The 23,719-nt window shown below is 34.7% G+C and overlaps 1 protein-coding gene across 3 annotated transcripts in view; it reads right to left on the bottom strand.

The window, feature by feature from the left end:
• CRACR2A (calcium release activated channel regulator 2A) overlaps positions 1 to 23,719 on the bottom strand; it is a 301,039-nt gene that overhangs the window by 184,743 nt on the left and 92,577 nt on the right. For all 3 annotated transcript variants that reach the window (XM_031939179.1, XM_031939181.1, XM_012550790.3), the window contains exon 2: positions 13,825 to 14,063. The gene's annotated coding sequence lies outside the window, so the exon portion shown is untranslated. The remainder of the gene's footprint in view (positions 1 to 13,824; positions 14,064 to 23,719) is intronic.

The raw sequence follows: 23,719 nt of genomic DNA, 5'->3' as shown, positions 1-23,719 counted from the left end.
GTGTGCATGTGTGTGTATAAGAGGGAGAAACAGAGATAGAGAGAGAGAGATCGATACAGACAGAGAGAACAGAAGAGAACAGGAGGGAAGAGAGAGAGAGAGGAATCAAAGAAAGAAGAAAGGAAGTAAGGAAAGAAAGAAGGAAGGATGGAAGAAATTCAAGTATAAAACTGAAACCCAAAAAACCATTGAGAGCCAGAAGAAGACTTTCATATAGAGGAGGACTCTTCCATGGAAAATTTTCAGAAAAACACAGGTAAGGATTTCTCAAGATGAGAAGCAGTAGTATAGTGGAAGGAGTACCCATATCACATCAATAAATAGACACGCATTAAGTGCCTACTTTGTGCCCAGGACTGTTAAAGGTAGGCACTGGAAGTACAAAGATGAAAAAAAGACACTATCTCTACTTTCAAGTAAATACATTTTGTTAAAGGAGAAAATATATACATATATAAGTACATAGTAAATACAAAGAGGACATTAAGACTTAAGGGATCCAAATACATGTAAGATGTGATATATGAGCTGCATCTGGATTCTATAATGAGAAATCTAAGAGAAAGTATATTTTAGTCATGGGATACAGATGGTAAACAAAACTTAGTGGAGTGCTGTGTGTAAGAAACAGAGAAAAGGTCAAATTGGCTGGACCTTGGAGTATAGAAAGTATATAATATATAATAAGAACTGAAAGATATATTATGGTCAGAATGTGAAGGACTTTAAAAGCCAGAGTCAACATTTTATTATAGAAGTTATAGGAATCCACTAGAGTTTATTAAGTTAGGGATGTATTAGATGTGGTTAGATCTACAATTAAAGAATATCTCTTCTGGCAGCTATCTAAAAGATAAATTAGAGTAAATGATACTTGATATAAGGATCCTATTAGGAGTCTATTGCAAGAACAGGAAAGATTTGACAAGGACTGAATTTTGAGTGATGGTTCTGTGAGTAGTCTGTAATATGTTGTAGATGTATAAAGGACAAGTTTTGACAGCTGATTAGATGCATAGACTAAGGGAAAATTAGAAGTCAAGAGTAACACTAGACTTAGAACCTGAGAGACTAGAAAGATAATCACCCTCTTCACAGAAACTGGGAAGTTTTGATAAAGGATGGATTCAAAGGGAAAAATAAAGAATTCTCTCCCATCTTCCCATTTTAGGCATATTTTTTTAAAAATCAAGACAAATAAAATGAGAAAATAATATTTCCATTTGCCCTCAGTGTTCATTAGTTCTCTCCCTGGAGATGGATAGCATTTTTTCATCATAAATCCTTTGGAATTGTCTTGGATCATTGTATTAATCAGAGTAGCCAAATTTTTCACAGGTGATCAACATTACAACATTGTTGTTACAGTGCATAATCATCTCCTAATTTTTCCCACTTCACTTTGCATCACTTCATATAGGTTTTGCCATGTTTTTTTTCCTAAAACTACCCATCTTCTCATTTACCAGAGCACAATAATATTCCATCACATCATATGCCATACAACTTTTAGCCATTCTCCAACTGATAAATATCTTCTTAATTTCCAATTTTTTACCACTACACAAAAGAGCTGATATAAATATTTTTGAATGTATAAGTCCATTCCCTTTTGTTTTCTTTAATTTCTTTGGGATACATACCTAGTAGTGGTATCACCAAGTGTAAAAGTAGGCAGTTTTATTATTAAGATTTTGGGTCTAATTCTAAATTGTTCTCCAGAGTGATTAGATACCAGTACACTCTTTCATCAACAATTTATTTTTCCTTCATTCCCTCCTAACCTTGTCATTTCTGATGGTTGTAAGATAGTTCCTCAGAGCTGTTTTAATTTGCCTTTGTCTAATCAATAATCATTTGGAGCATTTTTTTTTAATTTGACTATAGACTGCTTTGATTTCTTCTTCTGAAAACTGCTTGTTTATATCCTTTGACCATTTACCAATTGGGAAATGACTCTTATTTTTATACATTTAACTCAGTTCCATACTCAATATATATTTTTAAAATGAGGTCTTTATCAGAGAAATGTGTTAGGCACCTTTTAGCAAAATGTAGTTTCCCTAACAAAGGATATGTTCAGGGAAGACTAGTACCTCTGATGTAATGACTGTCAAGCCTGTTTGAGGTCTACTTTCTTCCTCCGGGGTCCATCAGATCCAATTAAATCTCACCTGTGGATTCAAGAGGTTGTAGCATGCTATACCCCAGTAAATCATTTCATGAAATGGCAACCACGTTGAGGTTTACTAAGGAATCTCAAAACCATTAGTGACTTAGGGGAGCATCTAACTCAATCATGTGAAGAAATCCCTCTAGCAGAATGGGTGGATAAAAATAATTTGTCCCAGCAGCCATGAAGGTAGCTGAATCAGGCCCTATAAAGCGCACAGAGATTAGTTAGACCTCAGAAAAGTCAAGGTCACCCACTGAATCCTGAATCATCACTAGTCATCTTGACTTTGTCTTGCCACAAGATTTTGACTGTGGAAGACAGAATGAGGTCAGTGACTTCACATAACTCAGCCCCACTTAAAGCCAATTTATGTGAGAAGTAAAAGAGATCATCCATAAGATTTGACCATTCTATCTATTTCAAAGTCCTGTAGTTAAGGGAAGTGATGTTGAAGCAGCATGTATAGATGCACTGGGAGCTATAGTCAGAACCTTGCACACACATAATCCAGGCCAAAGGATCTCACTGGAAGCAGCAATGGGATTTGGTAATCTCCTCAGTATCTGCTCAGTCTTTTAAGGACCATATTGCTCACCTTCTGGTATGAAAAGGGGCTAGAAAAAGTGCCCTAAAAATTGTCTGTCTCACTCAACCCTGGCCTGCTTCTGATGGCAGATGGGGATCTCACCTTGTAGTCAAAACACATACAAATTTACAAAACCCTCTGCAAAGATGATTCTATGTACACATGAAATATGTGCCTGCTTATCTAGCAGACCTGAAAGATGAACAGCTTTTGTTGTGCAAGAACTCAGCAGGTATCACTTCCAAATAGCAGTCCTGATTGAAACAAGGCTGATAAATGAAAACCAGTGACCCATCGTACTGACCTCATTGGTAAAGGTTTCTGAAACCTGGACAATATACAAGCACCATGCCAGGAGACTGAATCACTTCCAGTTGAATTGTCTTAGGAAGATTCTGAAGATCGCCTGGCAAGATGAGGTATCAGACACTGAGGACCTTCCTTGATCTCTACTGCCAAGAATTCTAACTCTACTGTAGAGAGCACAATTCTGATGGGTTAGTCATGTTATTTGAATGCCAAACATGTGTTTGCCTAAAATATTACTTATGGAGAACTCACACAAAGGAAAAAGCTCATGAGCTGGTAGCCAGAGGAAGCAACACAAGGGCACTCTCAAAGTCTTTTTGAAGAACTTTGGAATTGATTGCATGACATAGGAGACACTGGCACAGGACCATCCAGCATGGCATGTCTACATCAAAAAAGGTACTCTGTTCTAGGAGGAAAACAGAATTGCAGTAGCTCAAAAGAAATGTTCCATGCCCAAATTCAGAAACATCTCCACTCCAAATGTTCCTATGGACTATTTGTACATGACCTGCAATAAAGCATTTCAGCTCATATGAGTCCACATATGTGGCTGATTGGCCACAGCTGGACACTCTGTTCTTTGACTCCAGCATGGTGATGTCATTTTGGTCCTCTTCCAGAACAAAGAACACCACCAATTAATCTCCCTGATTATCCCTTTTAATTAAGTCTGGTTTTGCTTTTGCTTTGTTTCTGAAATTATAATTGTTACCCCTGCCTTTTTTAGTTCAACTGAAGTATATTAGATTCTGTTCCAGTCCTTTATTTTAACTCTGTGTGTATCTCTTCTAACTAACATATTGTTGAATTCTGATTTCTAATCCACACTGCTTCTTTATATGGGTGAATTCATCCCATTCCCACTCACAGTTAGAATTACTAAGTATATATTTCCCTCCATATCATTTTCTTCTGTTGCTTTTTCTTTCATTTTTTATCTTCTCAAAAATCTATTTTGCTTCTAACCACTGTTGCCCTTAATTTGTTTTCCCTTTTATCATCTTCTTCCCCTTTCTCCTATCCCTTTCCTCTCCTATTTCCCTATTGGGTAAATTAAATTTCTATATAAAATTGAGTGTTTATATATATATATATATATATATATATATATATATATATATATATATATATATTCCCCATCCCGGTGGAACCAATTCCAATAAGAGTAAGGTTAAAGCATTGCTTGCCATCTCTCCCATTTTCCTTTCCACTGTAAAAGTTTTTCCTTAGATACCTTTTTTATGTAAAAAAAAAAAAAAAGTCCTCATTATACCTCTCCCTTCCCTCTTCTTTCAGTGCATTCCTCTTTCTCAACCTTTCATTTTGGGGGAAATCATTACAACATAAGAGGCTGATATCCATGTCTTCTATCTATGTAAACTCCATTTAATTACCCTAATTTTTCAAAGAAAGGCAAGTTGTATATTATGGAAATGCAGGATTTCACATATGATTCTCTCCTAGTATTTCTATATGGAAATACTCATATTTGTCAATGTTTGTTAAGAATGACCAAAAAAGGAAACAAAGAAATTCTTTATAAAAAGAAGAGAATTCAAAATTATATTATAAAGTGACAAACTGTTCATACTTTAGGATCCCACTGTTTGATCTATGATTCCAAGGTCAAAGACCAAAGAAAGGCTCTAAATATACCAAAATATTCATAGCTGAACCCTTTGGGGCAGGAAAAAAAATGCTCATTGACTGGGAAATGACAACAAATTTTAATGTATAAATGCAATAATGTGGCCACTGAAGTACCTTCTAACTCTAAAATTCTATGATTAACAATAAATATGAGGAAATCAGAGAAACATGAGAAGTTTGCTATGAATTGGCACAGTGGGAAAAAGGTAGAATCATGAGAACAATAAACAAAACGACTACAATCAAGTAAATTCAAATAGCACTAAAAGGTAGCTAAACTTATTTTAAATGTAATTACTAGTCTAGTCTTTGATGACTACTGATATTAGTTGTTAAGAAAGTGAGGAATTATGGGTGTAAAATGTTGCATATACTGTCCATCTTGCTTAATTTTGTGTAAATATTTTTCTTTATTACAAGGGGAAATTTTACTGAAAGAGACCATATTCTGGGAAATAATTTGGGTAATGAACAAAAGCCACCAATGAATCTCTTGAAATTAAAAAAAAAGAAAAAATAATGAGTTTTGGATATAGGTTTGTCATACACATTGAAAGAATTTTATAGGGTTTACAAAACACTTTATTTATCACAAGAAATCTATGAAGTAGTAGAAGAGTAATAGAAGTTACTATTTTTATTTTTCATTCTATACATGAAAAATATTAGGTTGTGAGGTTGTCACTTTATTGAGATTAAACAGGAATAGGCACTTGAATTCATATCTTTGACTCCAAACCTAAAGTACTTACCCCTATATGGTACACCTTGACATTTATTATTTACAAGGAAAAGTTAGAGCGTATATAGTCCAATATACCCTTGTAACAAATAAAGAAACTGAGAGGAACTATTTTCCTAAAAACAAACTTTGATAGTTGGAAGGGTTAAAAATCCTGAAGGTACAGAAGAGTATCTGTACCTGAGTCTAGATCATTATTACATCCTAATTTACCAAATTCCAGATAATTTGCCCTCCTTTCTCTGAGAATTCAGTCCCAGATTTATATTTTGCTTCTATACCTAGAAATATTGTAGAGCCAACTCAAACTGTTAAATTTTCAGTGTGAGCACTTACCCTCAGAAAATGACAAATGCAACAAATCATAGCTTGATTTTCTGTTTTTACTGATTGTCCACCCTTAAGAAAGTGATGAGTAAAATATTGATGAAGATTGAATTTTAAAATGTATTGCAAGCCTATCCCCCCTCCCCCCGAGAGTTACTTTTTAGTGCTATTTGAATTTATTTTATTTTAGTCAATTTCTGTATTGTTCTCATGGCTTTACTTTTTCCCTCCACTATGCCGATTCATAGAAAACTTCTCACATTTGTCTGAATTCCTCATATTTATTGTTAATCATAGAATTTTAGAGTTGGAAGGTACCTCCACCATTACATTTATATATTGAAATAAACCATTTACCACTTTATACTCTAGTTTTTGTCTTGACATTTGGAAATTTCAATATGCATAAATGTTGTCTCTTCAAACATCTCAGTCCATCAACATCAATTGCTATAACCTACATATTCATTCTAGCTCAGCTACCTCCATCAGTATTCTACAACCATCTCTTTAAACCATAGCTTGACTCTTACTACCTGTGTGATGTTAGAATATCACTGAACCTCTATGGGACTCAAGTTCCCTTGTCAGTCAATCAATAAACACTTATTAAGTAACTACTATGTGCTAGATATTGTGTAAGTCCTAGGATACAAAGAAAGTCAAACTACTTACATAAAATGAATTGGTTGTCCACAATGGCATCAAAAGTCCCTTCTAGCTCAAAATCAATGATTTCATGAATTCAGATATTTTATTCTTTGATCATAATTGCCCCCAGGTCCTTCCATCTTTCATCTTTTACAGGAAGTCTGATGTAGTAGAAAGGAAGTTGGGTTTGAAATAAGAAACCTTTAGTTCTATTTCCAGCCTATATCACTTGCAATCTCTATGACTTATTGCCAGTTACCTCACAACTGTCTCAGTTTCCTTATCTATAAAAATGAAGAGATTGGCCTTGTTTAGCCTCTAATATACATTGCTGCTTTGAATCTACTAGCCAATTAACTATGTTCCTATGAGCTATTATCCCTTTCCTTTAATCTTAAACCCATTTTTTATCCCCACCACACTCTCCAGAACCTTTTCTGCCTGTTCTAGTCTAATATTCCTATTATGGTCTCATTTTCCTCCCTAATTATCTTTTTAAAAAATTCTTTAAATATTTTTTCATGAGGTCAAGAATTTCAAGGGAATTAATGAAAAAGATGTAAACATTATAAAGCAATAGTCATCAAAACTATTTGGTACTGGCTAAGAAATAAGAGTAACTGGTTAAAAAATAGGTTAGGTTGATAAAACACAATAGTCAATGACTATAGTAATTTAATGTTTGATAAACCTAAGGATTCCAGTCTTTAGGTTTTATGTTTTAAAAAGGAGAGAGCTAGTTTTCAACATTCACTTCTATAAGATTTTGATTTCCATATTTTTCTCCCTCTCTGTGTCTCCACCCCCACCCCAAGTTGGCAAGCAATCTGATATAAATTATAGAAGTACAATCATATTAAATATGTTTCTACATTAATCATGTTGTAAAAGAAGAATAATAAAAAAGGGAAAACCATGAGATAGTGAAATAGTATGCTTCGATCTGCGGCAAGACTCTTAAGTTCCTTCTCTGGATATAGATAGCATTATGTATCCTTTGGAAGAATCTTAGAGCATTATATTGAACAGCATTATATTGAACATGGTGGGCATTTTAACAGTTTGTTGATATATTAATCTTTCAGGAACTCTCTCAGCTTCTTTTTCTATACGACACATTCCCTCTACATCATCAACTAATCTCTCCTTTAGTTTTTTTCAGGATGATTATTATATATTTTGTTTTCTGTCTTTGTAATCCTAGGACCTAGCACAATCTTTCTCATAATAGGATCAAATGAGATAATATATGTAAATAGCTTTGCAAATCTTAAAGTAATAAATAACTAGCTACTATTTTGACAATACATTAATGTTCTACTTCATTTACATATCACAATTTGTTCATTCATTCCCGTTATTTTTAGTTTTTTGCTAATGCAAATAACACAACCTTTTACAGATGAGGCAAGTGAGGCAGACAGAGGTTAAGTGAGTTAGCTAAGGTCATACCAGTAATCATCTGAAACAAGTTGAAATCAAGCATTTCTGGCTTGAAGTCCATCACTGTTCCACCCTAACATCCAGCTGTATTCTAAAATAAATAAATTAATTAATAAACAGACAAACAAACAAATAAATAAATGCAAGGAATTCAGGAAAAACATAAGAAGAGTCACATGAAGTGATGAAGAGAAAACAAAAGCAACATAATATGTACAATGACTATAGATAGTAATGAAGATAATAAAAATATTAAAAGCCATTGAATTATTACAAATTATAATAAACAATTATAACTAAAAAGGAAAAAATACTTTCTTCCTCTCATTATCAAGTGGAGACTATGAATGTGAAAGATGGGAAACATCAGACACAATCACTGTAATTATTGCCCATGTATAATTTTTTTGATGCATTTGTGTTTGTTTGTTTTTGCTGAGGCAATTGGGGTTAAGTGACTTGCCCAAAGTCACACAGCTAGGAAGTATTAAGTGTCTGAGGCCAAATTTGAACTCAGGTCCTCCTGACTTCGGGGCTCTATCAACTGCACCACCTAATTGCCCCGCTATTGTGTTATTTTAACCAAAATTCAATTGAAGAAAGATAGTTAAAGGATAGTTTAAAAAATCACTAGATTTGGTGACAAATGAGTCAATTTTAACTCAGGCACAACATCTCTTGGGGCCTAATACACTGTTGGCACGATGATGAATTGGTCCTGCAAGTACAATATAAAAACAAAAGGAAATAATAGAACTATATTTAACTTAATTTTATTTATTTTAGATTTTCCCCAGTTACATTCAATATAATTTTTTTTACATTTGTTTTCAAGATTTTTGAGTTCTAGGTTCACTCACTTATCCCCATTCACAATTAAGAAGCTACATGTGAAGTTATGCAAAACATTTCCATAAAATTCAATTTGTGAAAGAAAACAGAGACCTTCCACCCTAATGAAAATAAAAATCCTCAAGAAAAATTAAGTTAAAAATAGAGAAATAGAGAGAATAATAGAGAATGCTTCAATCTATATACAGACTCGACCATTCCTTCTCTGGATATGAATAGGATTTTTATTATAAGTCCTTCAGAGTAGATGGGGATGATTGTACTACTGAGAATAACAAAGTCAATTATAGTTGGTCATCCCAGAACATTGCTATCACTTTGTTCATGGAGGACTTTCTGTTGGTGTTCTTTTTCCAAAACCAGCCAGGTGATAAAAGAGTTCAGATCTTTTATTGTGTCCTTCAATATAGCCCAGTTAGCCCAGAAGCCTATCTCTCCGCTTGGTTCTAAGAGCTCTTTCCAAATGTCTCCAAATCCAAAGGTTTGTCCTTCCGACTCCAGCCAGCACCAAAGTAAAAGATACAATGAATCTTTCTTGCCTCAAAGATAGGACTTGTAGGGTTTCTTCCAGAGTGCTCCTCTCCAACCCCAGTCAACGTTCACAAGATAACTCTCTCGAGTGGCTTACTGGAGCTGTATTTATGCTACTTCTCTGAGAGTGGGATTGTGGGATATCTCCCAGCATGCTCTCTGGCCCTAAGGGAGGTGTGAATTCAGATATCTCTTTCTAAACCCTGAATTCTCCCAAACGTGTGAACTCCATTGAGTACTTAGATACTTATGAGCTCTCTAAAGGTGTGAACACAAGCATCATTTCTATCAGTTGTACTTGGTACCTTGTTTCAAGTTCTGGCCCAAAATATCTCCTTCTAAGATCAAATCAATCATATTGAACCATTCCAAATTAGATAATTATTGTCTCTATCAACTCCAATGGCTTAACAGTTTGTAAAGATTCCAACAACTTTCCAGTATTTTTTTTTCCTGAGAGTGTGCTGCTTATCAGTTTCCAGAGAACAATAAAATTCCAAGAGTAACTTGCTTCAATTTTTTTTTTTACAATTACTATTGCTGATTTTATTTCACCCCATTTATTCTCTCTCTCCTTTCACCTGTCCCTCCTCAAAAGTATTTTGCTACTGACCATTCCCTCCCCCAACATGTCCTCTCTTTTATCACCTTCCCCCCTAATCATATGCCATTCTCTTCCTATTTTCCAGCAGGATAAAATAGTTTATACTCCTAATCATATATATGTTATTTCCTATTGTAGCCAATTGTGATGAGAGTAAAATTCACTCACTCTCCCTCTCTTCCCCCTCTTCCCCTCCACTGTAAAAGCTTTTTCTTGCCTCTTTTTTATGGCAGATAATTTTCAGCATTCCACTTCTTCCTGTCCCTTTCTCCCAGTACATTCCTCTCTCACCTCTTATTTTCATCATCTCTTTAAAAATATATTATCCCTTCATACTCAACTCACACCCATGCCCTCTGTCTATATATGTATATTCTCATTATGGCAGTACTGCCATAATAATGAGAATGTTCTAAAGAGCTACAAGTATCATCCTCCCATGTAGGAATGTAAACAGACAAACTTTATTAAGTCCCTTATGATATCATTTTCTTGATTACTACCTTATACTTCTCCAGAATTCTGTATTTGAAAATCATATTTTCCATTCAACTCTGGTCTTTTCATCACAAATATTTGAAAATCCCCTGTTTCATCAAATGACCTTTTCCTCTGAAGGATTATATTCAGTTTTTCTGGATAGATGATTCTTATTTGCAATCCTAGCTCCATTGCTTTACCTTCTGGTTCTAAAATATCAGGACAGTTTTCCTTGATGATTTCTTGAAAGATGATGTCCAGACTCTTTTTCTGATCATGACTTTCAGGGAGACCAATAATTTTAAAATTAACTCTCCTGGATCTATTTTCCAGGTGTTTTTCCAAAGAGGTAGTTCACACTTTTTTTCTATTTTTTCATTTTTAAAATTTTGCTTTATTATGTTATAGAGCACTGACGTAAGCTTCCGGGATTTGTGCAGTTGTTTTCAGAAATTCTTCTAGGAAATTGATCACAAGCACTCTTTTCTGGCCTGGAGTTGTTAGATGTGTCCCCGACCCATTGTAGTTGTAAGATCTAGTGTGCTAGACGGGACTGGGACTCCACTGGCCAGGGCTGTGCTGGGACTGCACACCAGATTCTCACCCCATTGCCATAAATCAAGACCCTCTCTACTGACCTTCTGAGTCCTCCCTGATGTCCCTGGGCTAAGAGGTTCAGAAGCCTCCAGCACTGCTGCTGATTCAGAGGTCCCACTTTGCTGATTCTAGGATCTGGGCTGGGGCTGGGCCAGGCTTATGCCTATATGAAATCCAACGCTCTAGTTCCAAAGACCTTTTTTGCTGACTTTCAAGGTCTTCTCTGGTGTCTCTGGGCTGAGATGTCTGGAAGTCACCAGTAGTGCCGCTGATTCAAAGGTCAGGCCTGGGCTAAACTGGAATTGGAGCCAGGCTGTGCCATGTGTCCTGCCCCAGGACTCCTATCTTGGAGTCCCAGACTTTTTTTGCTGAGCTTCTAAGTTGCCTTTAGCTGGAAAATGTTCTACTCTGCCTTTTGGGGTGTTCTGATGCTCTAAAATTTGTTTAGAGTCATTATTTAAAGGAATTTGGAACAGTTTGTGGGAGAGGTTGGTCAAGTTCCTGCCTTTATGCCACCATTTTAGCTCTGCCTCCTCTAGAACTATTTTTAAATGTTTAAATTATTGAATTGACTGGAGATATTTGATAAGACTGGAGACCACAGAACTTCCTCTATTTTACTATTCTTGTATAAGAACTGTCTCCTCCATAGCTAGCCAGTGGATGACACAATGTTTTAGTATTCTCTAAATACTAAATATTTCTAGACCTTTATTCTTTTACTCAAAACAGTAACATAATATAATTAATGCCCAGAGACAACTAGAAACAGTCTGCCTTGTTACTCTCCCATTAATTTGTCTTATGACTTAATCCTTAATAAACCTATTCCTTAGCATTGTTATCCCCCAGCCAAAAAAAAAAAATACAGAGGACACATGAATTAATTGTCATTTACTGAAAAGTTAAAGGTTATAAAAGAGAGAAAGGAGGTCTCTCTCCTGGGAAAACTTATCCATTCTTGGAAAAGTCTGGCAATAGTTTCTCTGATCTCATTGTATTGATAGTTTTTATTTCATCATCATACTCAATCATATTAATCATAATCCCAAGTAGTCAGAGGCAAACTACAGAGAGATCATCCAGAGGGAGCTTTAAATAGATTTTCATAGTGCTCATATGTTTTGCTGGTCCTGCCACACAGGAGAACACAATGGTTAGAGGTAGACATTGGTCTGCCTCCATTTACATTTGGGACAGAAGTACTTAGGGATCCCTGGTCTAGGAAGTAGAGTAGCAACAGGAAAAAGAATCCTGGGCTAGAAATCTGAAGACTGTAGATGAGACATCCTTTGAGCTTTTTTGTAACTGCATTCTTTGCCTATGCCACCTTTAAGATCCAATTCAGTTCTGCAATTCTCTGATAAATAGGGGGCACTACCGCACCTTGCACTAATCTAAAACCTTGCCACATTTGCTGTTGTGAGTGACATAACAAACTCAGGCAGCCTCACCCTTATCAAATATTTGAGAAATATTCACTGATCTTGGACCTCAATTTTCTAATTGTAAAATAAGGGTATAAGGACTCTAACATCCCTTTCAAACCTAAATCCTAAGATCCTGTGATTCTTATTCTGATAATGCATGAATGATCAAAAACTATGGAGCCTAAACTAATGGAACTAGTGTGCCTTCATGTAATGGAAGTCAATTAACAAATATTTATAAGGCATTCCCTATGACCAAGGCACAAATTTTGGTCCTATGGGAAGTCCCAAATCATTCTCCTTACTCTCCAGGAACTGCCAATCCAGCTAAAATTCTAACAATAATGGAAAAGTGAAATACAAACTATACAAACAAAGAGCTGGGCTCAATGAGTTCTATTGCTAATCACTGCCTCAGAATTGGCACTGCACCATATTTAATATCTCACTGAGTGAGGGAGGTGTGTATATAAAAAATATGGGGGAAGAAGGTGACCTATAATCTTAGGCAAAAACCCCAAGTTGTAAGGCATTATGTTATAGAAATCATACTGGACCTAGAGTATTAAGACCTGGGTTTGAATTTTGATTCTGGCATGTATTGGACAATCTCACTGAATTCTATTTTCCTCATAAGTAAGATTAAAAAAATATTTATACTACCTTCCTCACATGAATAAAACCTTTTGTAAATTGTTGAGGACCATGGCTTAAGAGAGCACAAGAAAAAGCTTTCCAGTTTACAAAGCTAACAGCCAGCCAAACAGTCAGTAAGCACATATTTTTACAATAATAACAGTGAGATACTATTTTCAATAGGCATTTTTTGGGGGATAGGCAACCCTGACTGTGCTCTCTTTTAACCAGGTCATCCAGAGGAATACCAAAAACTCAGAATCTTGCTATCTCTACTACCTTTTTGATTTTAAACACGTCAACTCCTCTTATCTTGGGTTCAGTTTCCTCATCTGTGAAATGAAGGGACTGATCTTTTCCCCTTCCACATGTAAAATGTTAGGCTTCTATACCCACTCTCCAACAGGGAAATTTCTTCAGGATTAGGGTAACAACCTTGATCTTGTGGAAAACATTTGATTAGTTGTCTCTTCTCTATCTAAGAATCAAGCACCCTTACCAGACTAGAAAGAGAAAAGTATAAGAAAATTAAACCTATTAAGACTATCCTATGAATGTGTGAAACTGAAAGTACAGAAAACTCAGATGTTTTCTAAGGCTGGTCTGATTGGCCAACTGGCTAAGTTTTCAGGGAATCAGTTACCTGAGCCACCATCTTGAGTTTACATCATCACTACCACCATTATCACACAAAGTCTTTGTTGATTGCTCTCAGCCTTCCTTTTCCCACTCTCTACCCCTGTAAAATCTTTACCTCAAGTCTTCCCATTTTTATCAAAAGAACAAGTCACATAGATGGTCACACACCTGCTTTGAGGACAAGCTCAATTCTTAATACTTCGAGTTTCTCTCCTCTCAGGACATTTATTCTCGTTTCTTGCTCTCCTTGGGAAAAGATCCAGTTGAGATAGATAGATGTATTTCCCAGATGATAAAATTTATGAAGAATAACAATTCACATAAAGGCTACACCCCTTTGTCAAGCAATCATAATCACATGATCATGTCTCTGAGCCAGCTTCCTTGAAGGATCAGGTTGATGTCATCTGCAAAAGAAATAGAGAGAGTAAAGACTTCCTTACTTTGGCTTTAATTAATTTGGCCACACTTTCTCCACTCTTTCATATAAATTTGTAAATTGCATTTAATGCAATATATCATACTGTATTTTTGAAAATCTTTTAATATCTAGCTTAGTAGAAAACAGCTGAATTCTACTATTTCTACATTTAAGCTGTTGTGACATTTTGATTGAAGTATTTGGAGAAAATCAGGTCTCACCTAAATATGTAGTTAGAAAAAAGAGAAGTATTTTAAAACATAAATGACATTATTATTATTGTTGTTACAAAAATAGTTTTGATTTCATAGACCTCCCAAAATGGTCTCCAAGGTCCCCACATTCACAAATTACCCTCTGAAAACCACTGGACTAGAAGATCTCTGAGATTTCTTCAGCTCCGATATTCTATCATTTCTAAGACTCTGCTTAGGTGCACCATGCCCTTTTCTGGCACCTATCTCCTAAGAGAGGAAATTAGTTGTTTTCAATATACAAAATAAACTATGGAATAACAGACTCCTTACATATGTAGCCCTAAGGATCATCATAGAGTTTAGATATAGAAGTATCCTTAGGGTAGGAGAATCTAGAATTTGTCATTTTGCAGATGAAGAAACTGAGGCTCAGAGTCTCAGAAATACAATAAATAGATAAGCCTAAAAATCAGAAGTGATCATTTGGATGAAATGAGTGTCAGAGGCAATATTTGAATAACTTCACCAAGATCATTTACTAGTGACAGTCAATATTCAACCCCTACACAATGCTATCTTTCATGCTCTCTACTCCTTATACTCCATCTCCACATTCTTCAGTCATACTCTTGGCCAAACTTTGTATGTCTGCTCTTTTTATACTGTTTAGTTACTAGTTTGTGCCACTATGTGAGCACCTCTGCAACAAAGAAACACGAGTTCAATTCCACCAATTGAAGTAAGAGTCAAAATAAAAGACTGCCTTTGCTTACGAAACCCAGGACTCTTCTTATTTCTTTTATTACTCAAATATTTCCCTGGGGAAAAGAAAATCTATCTTGTTATTCCATTTAAGATGCTACTAGATGAAGGTGTGGGAGAATGTGGAATGTCATTTTCTATATGTGTACAAAAATGAAGAGTAGTTCAATGAATGATCTGAATTCTCTTATCTCCTAAGTGTGCATCATTCTTTTAGTTTCTCATTTCAAGTGTGAGACTAGATACATACTCTACCAAGTTTCAAAAATATGTTTATCTCCTTATGATCTAGGATAGCATCATTATATATTTGTGTGTGTGTTTTAGTTAGCCAATATAGAACATAAATATAATAAGTAGATAAGGCTGAAAATCAGAAGTGATTTATCCAAGATCACTTGGGTGAAATGAGTGTCAGAGACTATTTGAACATTCAAATTCTAACATTCTGTCCACTTCACTATAGTGTATGAGTTTGTGTATATGTGTGTGTGTATACATACTCATCTACTTCCTTAAACAATAGAGATTGCAATTCATATATGGCTCAATTTATGAGTCCTACAAATTTGCCTGAGTTACAGAGAGATTAAATGATTTATCTGTAAAGTGTCAGAGGCAGGATTCTAACCCATCTGCCTTACTCCAAATCCAGAACTCTGGTATCTATGTCAAGCTATTTTCCAGATGATTGACAGGAAGGTAGGTAGGAAGGAAGGAACGAAGGAAAGAAGGAACGAGAAGGGAAGGAAGGAAGGAAGGAAGGAAGGAAGGAAGGAAGGAAGGAAGGAAGGAAAGAAGGAAAGAAAGGAGAGAGGGAGAGAGGGAGGGAGGGAAGAAGGAAGGGAGGAAAAAAGGAAGGAACGAAGGAAAGAAGGAAGGAAGGAGGGGGGAAAAGAGGGAGAAAGGAAGGAAGAGAAGAAAGGAAGGAAGGAAGAAGGGAAGGGAAGAAAGGGAAGAAGGGAGGGAGGGAGGGAGAAAGCTATAGCAGTGGCAGTGGCAGCAGCTTTGAGAATTCTCAGCTCAAAGACAGTAGAGTGGTTGGACAATTGGTCAGAAAGAGATTACAAAGGGATCTTTTGTTGGTACTGGGTATAAAACTTGGCACAGATTGACAAATCTATTGCCAATGAATTTCTGGATTGCATTTCCAATGTGGAGAAGAGTGCTTGAGGTTAGTCACAAGAGAGCAGGGATCCTCTTAGCAGTTCCAGTGCAGAAAAAGTTGCACTTGCAACTACAGGAGTATAGGAACTATTCCTGGGTGTAGAAAAAAAGACAAACTAGAGCACAGACCAGGAAAGCAGTGACATCTCTCTTTGGATCCCACCACCTTGTAAGCACAAAAAATTTTACAGATTCACAGAAGTAGCTTTGAAAACAGCAGTATGACAGAGCCTGAAACTTGTGACATTGTCATTCCAATCCTGGATGAGCAGAACTCAATTTTAAAATAAAATTCAAAATCAAGAAAAAAGCTGGAAAAATAAGCAAATAGAAAAAAAAAAAAGAACTTGACCATAAAAACTATTACAATAGCAGAGAAGTCCAATGCATTCACATAGAAGATAATAAAGAAAAAACAATTACAAGCAAAGCCTCAAAGAAAAATTCAAATTGCATAAAAGCCTGACAAAAGTTTCTAAAATAGTTAAAGAAAGAGATAAGAGTAATGGAAGAAAATTGGGGAAAGAAATGAGAGTGATACAAGAAAATAACAAAAAGAGAATTAACAGCTTCGTAAAAAAAAAAAAAAAAAAAGGTACAAAAAATACTGAAGAAAAAACAAAATTGTCTAAATGATAAAAGAGGCCCAGAAATTTAATAAAAAGAAGACATTTAAAAACAGGAAAGACCAAACAGAAAAGGAGGTACAAATGTGTAATGAAAAAAACTTTCTTTAAAATTAAAACTGGACAAGTAGAAGCTATTGACTTCATGAGACATCAAAAAACAATAAAACAAGGTCAAAGGCATGAAAAATAAAAGAAAAATTGAAATATCTCATCAAAAAAGACAGACATGGAAAATAGATTGAATAGATAATTATTGAATTATTGAACTGCCTAAAAGCCATATAAAAAAAAAATTTAAGTCTAATTGAGCAACACCTAACACTCTCTTCCAAAAGAAGGTCAAAATGGGTTCACGATTTGGACATAAAGGGTCATACTACAAGCAAATTAGGAGAACAAGGAATGATCTATCTCTCAGATCTCTGGAGAAGGAAGGAATTAATGGCCAAAGAAGAACTAGAGAACACTATGAAATGCAAAATGGATAAGTTTGATTATATTAAATTAAGTTTTTGTATAAATAAAACCAATACAGCCAAAATTAGAAGGGAAGCAGAAAACTGGGGGAAACAGTTTACATTGAAGAGCTCTGATAAAAGTCTCATTTCTAAAATATATAAAGAATTGACTCAAATTTATAAGAATACAAGCCATTCTTTAATTGATAAATGGCCAATGGATATGAACAGATGATTTTCAGTTGAAAAAAATTAAAGCCATTTCTAGTCATATGAAAAAATGCTCTAAATGACTTTTGATTTGAGAAATGCAAATTAAGACTGAGGTACCACTATACAACTCTCAGACTGGCTAAGATGACAGAAAAATGATAATAAAAAATGTTGGAGAAGTGGGAAAACTGGGACACTAATACATTGTTGGTGAAGTTGTGAACTGATCCAACCATTCTGGAAAGCAATTTGGAATTATGCTCAAAAGGCTATCAAACTATGCATACTCTTTGACCCAGCAGTGTTTCTCCTGGGCTTATATCCCAAAGAGATCCTTAAAAAGGGGGAAAGGACTTACGTATTCAAAAATGTTTGTAGCAGCCCTTTTTGTAGTGGCAAGGAACTGGAAACTGAGTGGATGCCCATCAGTTGAGGAATGGCTGACCCAGTTATAGTATATGAATATTGTGCAGTATTATTATTCTATAAGAAATGACCAACAGAATGATTTCAGAAAGACCTGGAAAAATTTTCATGAACTGATGCTAAGTGAAGTGAGCAAAACCAGGAGAACATTGTACACAGCAACAACAAGATCATACAATGATCAACTGCAATCGACATGGCTTTTTTCAACAATGAGGTGATTTAGACCAATTCCTCTAAACTTGTGATGGAGAGAGGCATCTGCATCCAGAAAGAGGATTATGGGGACTGAGTGTAGATTACAACATAGTATTTCCACCTTTTTGTTGTTGTTTTCTTGCTTAATTTTTTCTCAATTTTTTTTTTTCTTTTTGATGTGATTTTTCTTGTGTAGCATAAATGTGGAGATATGTTTTTTTTTTTAATTGCACATGTTTAACCTATACTGGATTACTTGCTATGTAGGGGAGTGTTGTTAGGGAGAGGAAGAAAACATTTGAACATAAATTTTTTTCAAAGATAAATGTTGAAAACTTTCTTTGCATGTATTTTGAAAATTAAAAAAAACTGTTATTAAAAAAAACAACTAGACATAATTCAAAAAATCATCAAAGAAAACTGCTCCAATACCTTAGATCCAGAGTGTAAAACAGAAATTGAAAGAATCCACAAATCATTTTCTGATAGAGAACCCAAAATAAAAACTCCCAGGATTGTTGCAACCAAATTTCAGAGCTCCCAGAGCAAGGAGAGAATGTAGAGGGACATAGACAACAGAGGAACTCTGGGTGAGGTATAAGACCCTTAAGCCCAGAGGGAACCTGTTGACAATGTCTGGTTTGGCTCCTCATCTCCCCTATGGGCTCTCGGCTTTCCTGAGAAGTCAGAAGGCAGTGACAACCTGTGTTGTGATTGAAGCAGAGTGATACCAGGTGGAAAAGTGATACCAAGTGGCAAGCTGCATACAATAGCAAGCTGTTTATGTGGTCCCACATGCACAGTATATACTTAGCAGATGCCCAGTGTTGTTTTGGTTACATAAGGGCATAAGGGTATATAAGGGTGAAAGAACTTGGAATAAATGGACTCTATATTTCCACCATCCTCGGGAGTCTCACCTCATCACTTCTCCACTAAGACTATGTTTTAATCACTCTAGCATGGGGGCTTTAGAAAGCACAGTATGTTTCATCACCCCAACTTGGGGGCTCTAGAAAACAGGACACAATATTTTAATCATCCCCATCGTGGGGGCTCTAGAAAGCACAATACGTTTTGTCACCTCAACTTGAGGGTTCTAGAAAGCAGGACACAACAAGAAAATATCACAAAGGACTCTGAAAAACAATTCAAATATTGTGGACCCATAGTATTACACAAGATTTAGAAGCTTCCATATTATAGGATTTAGTATCACAACAAAGAATAACCTACTCAGCAAAACTAAGGATCCAGGAAATAGTGCAGGGGAGGAGGGGGAAGAGGAGGGGAGAGAGTGAACATTTAATTAAATAGAGGACTTCCAAGTATTTAATAAAATAGAGGAATTTCTGACAAATTCCTGATGAAAAGACCAGAAAATTTGAAAACAGAAGATTTAAAAGGAGCATAAAAAGATAAATATAAGAGAGAAATCATAAAGCACTCAATAAAGTTAAGCTATTTAACATAGAAGTTGATATATGTTAACTCCTAAGAACTTAATCATTATTAGATTAGTTGAAAGGAGTCTATAAGAAAAGAGAGCATGGATATGAGTTGATTGTTGGTGACCTCAAAAAAAATCAAGGTGTAAAAAAGAGGGATGCACTGAAATAAAGGAAAAGGGAGAGGTAGAATGGTATAGGAAAGAACTTTTATAATGAAGAGGGAATACCAGACAATACCAGACAATACCAGAAGAAAAATAGACTTTTTAAGAGGGACAGGATAAAAAGAGAGAGAGAAAGATAAAGAAAAGTATGAGGGAAATACACAGTAATCATAACAGTGAATGAGATGAACTCACTCATAAAATGGAAATGGATAGCAGAATGAATTAGAACCCAGAGTCCAACAGTACGACTGTTACAAGAGACATAGTTGAAATGTAAACACACACACACACACACACACACACAGAGTTAAAATTAGTTCCTGAGCAGAATCAATTCTGCTTGAGCTGAAGTGAAAAAAAGCAGGGTTAGCAACCATAATCTCAAATAATGAAAAAGCAAAAATAGATCTAACTGTCAACAATGCATAAATATGAAAAATCTTCTCAAATTTCTCTGATAAAGGCCTTTCTCAAATATGTAGGGAACACAAATTTCTAAAAAAAAAAAAAAAAAAAAAAGGTTGATAAGTGATTGAGGGATATGAATAGATAGTTTTCAAAAGAAGAAATCAAAACTATAGTTCTGTTTTAAAAAATGCTCTAAATCACTATTAATTAGAGAAATGTAAATTAAAAACAACTCTATGGGACCACCTCAAACCTATTAGAAATGACAAATTCTAGAAAGGGAAGTGGAAAAATAGGTATGAACTATTGGTGGAATTCTGGAGAACAATTTGGAACTTTGCCCAAAGGGTCATAAAACTCTGTATACCATCTGACCTAGCAATTTGAATCATAAAGAGATCAAAGAAAATAGAAAAGGACTCATATATATATATATATATATATATATATATAGAAGCTCTTTTAAAGCTTTGAAGATTGAGGGGATGCCCATCAGTTTGGGAATAGGAACTGTCCATCCTCTATGTTAAATGATTGTGATGGAATAGTAAGAGTGTGTGTGTGTGTGTGTGTATTGTGTGTGCATACATTAAGAAGTGATGAGGTTTCAGAAAAACCTGGAAAAACGCAAATGAACAAAGCCAGGAAATAATTGTACCCTGTTAACAGCAATATTGTACTAATGATCAATTGTGAAGACCTAGTTATTCTAAACAATACAGCGATCTAAGACAATTCCAAAGGATTCAGAGTGAAAAATGTTATCCATCTTCAGAGAACAAAGCTGATAAACTCTGAGTGCTAACTGAAGTATAATTTTTTCACTTCATTTTTCTTGCATTTTGTAAATATGGAAATATGTTTTACAAGATTTCATATGTATAATTGATATTATATTGCTTGTCTTCTCGGTAAACATAAGAGAGGCTAGAGTAATGGCAAAAACTGAAAACTCGGATTTCTTTTTAAAAAATACTAAAAATAAATGAGTAAATAATGATTTTTAAAGTGTTATTATTAGGAGAGGATTCTGAGAAGGTGGAAGAATATGTCAGAAAACTCCAAATTTCCTCCACAAGAAAAAAGAAAAAGTCAGAACATGACCTCAGAGGGAATGCAAAGCAGCAGAAATAAACAGATATCAGGGTAAAACAATTGTCTTAAGTCAACTTGAAATAACTCCAGGAAAGACTTGACCTTCAGGGGTGGAGGTTCGACCTGAGTGAATTGTGAACACCTCCAGGAATACTCCATAGAATCAACAAACAACAAGCCCAAGGGGCAGCTGAGATTTCAAGGCAGCCTCAGCTTTAGAAATCTTTCATTTTAAGAACTGTGTTGAGGTTTGATAACTGAGTAAAAGATTGAAGGACCTTCCACTGCTGGAGGATCCTAAAGACAGCTGTGCTAACCAGACAAGTTCCCAACTGTGCTTATGGAGAGAAGGAATAGCACATGGGGTACAAGAGGAGAGCAGAGTCCAAGGTTGATTACTGGATAAGATTTCAGAAAATAACAAAAGAAGAATCTGAGTCTGAGGATATCATCCCCCAAACTTTGGGAACTAGAATTTGATTACACTAATAAGTGTTGGAAGTGTTTTTTAAATGAGTAAGTAAGGGACAAAGAACCCAACCATAGATACTTACGATGGGGATAAAAATTATTTGGGTTCATATTCAGAAGAAGATAATGGAGCTAAAAAATTTTTTTTCAATAAGAAATGTCAAATGGCCAAGCAAAAAAAGAGCTCTTGAAAGAACTTTAAAAGGACTTTTAAAATCAAAGAGATCAAAGAAAATTTAGAAAAGAAGGACAATCCAAGAAAATTATGAAAAGTCAATCAACTTGAAACACAGAATCAAAAACTTAAGAAAATAATTCCTTGAAAACTAATATTAGGCAATGGGAAGCTAATGATATTCTAAGATGGCAAGAAATAATAAATTTCTCGAGAAATAAAAAAATGAAAATAGAAGATAATCTAACACATCTCATCAGAAAAAAACAACTGATCTGAAGAACAGAACAAGGAGAAATTACATAAAAATAATTAGACTACTTGAAAATTATGATTAAAATAAAGGACCTTGATACAATATTACATGAAATTATCAAGAAAAATTGTCCTGAAATTCTAGAACAAGGAGGCAATTCAGAAATAGAAAAAAATCCATCAATTACCACCTGAAAGATATCCTAGGAGGAAAACTTACAGGAATATCATAGACATGTTTCAAAGCCCTCAGGCTAAGGAGAAAATATCAAAAGCAACAATAAAAAAGCAACTTAAAAATCATGAAACTATAAAAAGGATTATATACAACCTAGCAGCTATTTGTTGGAGGACTATAGGTTTTTAAATACTATATTTTGTAGAGCAAAAAAAGCTGAAGTTATGGTAACTTACCCAGCAAAGTTAAGCATAAGCCTGAATGAAAAGGGGACATTTAATAAACTGAAACACTTTCAAGTATCTGTGGCTGAAAAAGCAAACTTAAGGGAAAATTTTACATATAACATCCAAGAAAACTATCAGATAATATTAAGAAGCAATTATAAAGGACTCAATACGGTCAAATTGTTTACTTCTTATATGTGAAGATATTATCAGTTCTTTTATGACTGCAATCATTATCTCAGTAATTATGCTTGGACTGAACTCTGTATGATGGAGTGATTCTAAATAAACTATTTAGGGAGAAATAAAAAGAAATAATTATCTCATACAATTGAGACATAAAAAATCGATACAAAAGAAGCTATTGGGGGAGAGAACAAGTAGTACTAGAACTTTACTCTCATCAATAATGGATTAAAAAAAGAATAAAATATATAAAAGTCTTCTAAATTCATAAAGAAATAAGAAGACAAGGGGATGGGGGGGTGGAATAATGGAGGGACTCCTGGAGGGAGAAATAAATTAAGGAATAGGTGGGCAGGGTAGAAAAGAGGATTAAGAAGGACTAGGAATAAGGTGAGAAGAATAGTGAAGAAAAATATAAAGGAGGAAAATAAATAAAAAATAATTATAGCTTAGAATGTGAATTGGATGAATTTACCCACAAAACAGAAACTAATAGTAGATAAAAATTTGAATTCAACAATATGCTGCTTTCAGGAAATGCTGTAAAAATGAAAGATACATACAAACATGTAGTAAAGGGCTGGAGTAGAATTAATTATATAAAAAAGCAGGAGTAATAATTATGATCTTGGATAAAGTTGAAGCAAAAATTGATTTAGTCAAAGGAATATCTATGTGTCAGCAATATTGTTAAATATTGTTTTAGGCTATTTAAAATAACTAAATAGTATGAAATGCCTGAAAGTATACCTGACAAAACAGACTCAGGAACTAAATAGAACATAAACATAAAATACTCTTTATACAAATAAAATCAGAACAAAATAATTGAAGTAATAATTATCACTCATGGATAGATAAGGCCAATATAATTTTTAAATGACAATTTTTATCTAATTTATTTATTCAATTACTTAAAAATTATCTTACTGAGAAAAAAAATAGGAACTTCAAAGAAACCAAAGGAAAAAGATCCTAA

This window comes from Sarcophilus harrisii, chromosome 5 (genome assembly GCF_902635505.1).
Source record: "Sarcophilus harrisii chromosome 5, mSarHar1.11, whole genome shotgun sequence".
Lineage (NCBI taxonomy): Eukaryota > Metazoa > Chordata > Mammalia > Dasyuromorphia > Dasyuridae > Sarcophilus > Sarcophilus harrisii.
The sequence above is the reverse complement of the archived record's forward strand: the minus strand, read 5'-3'. Positions and strand labels throughout refer to the sequence as shown.